This window comes from Otolemur garnettii, unplaced genomic scaffold (assembly GCF_000181295.1).
Source record: "Otolemur garnettii isolate 467f Iridium unplaced genomic scaffold, OtoGar3 scaffold00032, whole genome shotgun sequence".
Taxonomy (NCBI): domain Eukaryota; kingdom Metazoa; phylum Chordata; class Mammalia; order Primates; family Galagidae; genus Otolemur; species Otolemur garnettii.
In genome coordinates this window covers 2,888,132-2,890,317 of record NW_003852427.1, presented here as the reverse complement: position 1 = coordinate 2,890,317, position 2,186 = coordinate 2,888,132, and the positions used below count along the sequence as shown (strand labels likewise).

The 2,186-nt window shown below is 35.9% G+C and overlaps 1 protein-coding gene across 4 annotated transcripts in view; it reads right to left on the bottom strand.

Annotated features, from left to right (window-relative positions):
* The window catches only part of CACNA1D (calcium voltage-gated channel subunit alpha1 D), a 347,874-nt gene that overhangs the window by 122,212 nt on the left and 223,476 nt on the right, over positions 1–2,186 (bottom strand). The gene's annotated exons all lie outside the window — the stretch shown is intronic.

Genomic DNA, 2,186 nt, shown 5'->3' with positions numbered 1-2,186 from the left:
AAAAAAAAAAAAATGAAGATTCTTGCCTTATACATCTTCCATTATATTCCCAGAATCTTGATTTTTTAAGTTTTCTTTTTTAATCTTCCATGTCTCTACTTCAGATTTGAACACAGAATATAATTACAATGACAGTTTTTATGTAGCTTTCTGATACTTTCGGCATCTTTGTGAGTTCTGGATTGGTTTCTATTGACATAGTCAATCTTATTAAGGGGCACGTTTTCCTGCTTCTTTGCAAGTCTACTAACCTTGACTCAATGCCAGACACAAAGACTTGTTCTCTGCTAGATATTTTTTATTCCTATAAATATTCTTGTGATTTGTTCTGGGGTGTAGTTAAGTAACTTGGATAAAATTATTTGATTCTTTCAGGTCTTGCTTTAATGATCTGTTAAGTCAGTCTGGATCATCATTCAGTCTAAGGCTGATTATCCTCAGCCTTAGAGGATAAGGCTGAGGCAAAACACTTCTGAATACTCTATCCAATGGCCTATCTACCAATTATGAATTTCTCCAGTCTGGCCAGAAAACAGGCAACATTGGCTGGTGCGAATAGGCAATATTCCTGGCCCCATACGAGTGCTAAACACTTACCTATAATCCAGTGGTTCTCAACCTTCCTAATGCCACTGCCCTTTAATACAGTTCCGGTGGGTCGCGACCCACAGGTTGAGAACCTGAGAACTGTGGTAATCTATTCTAATTATTCCCCAGCCTTAGGTAGTTTTCCTTCATACACATGCTAAAAAGTACTCAGCTGAATACTTAGGAGACCCTCTACTGATCTCTGCCATTCTTCCCATGCACGTCACTCTTCCATTACTCTGTTCTGCATACTTTAACCACCCTGGTCTCCACGGACTCTTAACTTCATCTTTTCAACCCAGGGAGACCACAGGGCTCCACCTGGGTTCCCCCTCCTTCTCCATGGCCCAGGAAGTCTTTCAAGCTAGTAAGCTAGGGCAATCATGCAGTTTATTTCATTAATTTCCTGTGTCTAGGGCATCACTGTCTTTCATTGCCTGATAGCCAGTGTCTTGTAAATCACTGTTCTAATACTCTTTTTGGTGTTGTTGTTGTTTCAGGTAGTAGGGTAAATCCAGTCCTATTATTTCATCTCAACTAGAAGCACAAGCCTCTTTTAATTTTATTTTAATGGTATTTTAAAATCAACTTTATCAAGATACAAGTCACAATAAAATGTACACAATTTAAGCATACAGTTTGCTAATGCTGACACCCATGTAAAGAATACCCCAATCAAGATATAGAACATTTATGTAATATCCCTCCCCCAAAGTTGTTTCATTTCACTCCTCTTCACAGTCAACTCTACCTCCCACCCAGAAAATCAATGATCTGATTTTTAAAAGTATGGATTAGTTCTACTTGTTACAGAACTTCATAAAAATGTCATCTTTTGTATCTGGCTTTTGTTTTTGAGCCAGATACAATAACTGATAATGTTGTACTCTACTGATACTGTGTGTGAATATAACACAATTTTTATCTACTTAACTACTAGACATTTGAATTTTTCCAATTTGGAACTACTATGATAAGGTTGTATGAATGTTTATGTACAAGTCATCTTATGGATACAGGGTTTTCATTTCTCAGGTAAACAGAACCTAGAAATGGAACAGCTGAATCATATGGTAAGTATACATGGGTCATTACTAAAGTTTTGAGATACATAAAAATAAAGTTATGTAAAATTTGCATAGGTGGAAACAAATGAAGCCTTCCCACCAATACTGATAAGCCAAGCAAGGTGAAACTTGCACGGGTGGATCAGAAAGGATGCTGTTGACTGTGTTTTTGGAAGTGAAATAATGAGCCATAACACAGTCTCTTTCAAAACTTTTGTAGTAACCCATGTGTATGTTTAACTTTTAAAACTGTATATGTTTCTATGAGCAATGCATGACCATATCAGTTGCTCTACACTCTTGCTGACAATATTGTCAGTCTTTTTTTTTAGATACTCTACTACATATATAACAGCTTCTTATTTTTTAACTTACATTTCTCTGATGACTAACAATATTGAACACTGTGATATGTACTCACTGGGTACTGGTATATGTTCTTTTGTGAAGTAGCCATTTAAGTCTTATGCCAATTTTTAATTGTATCTTTCTTTCATCTTATTACCTACTTAAGAATTCTTTTTTTTTTTT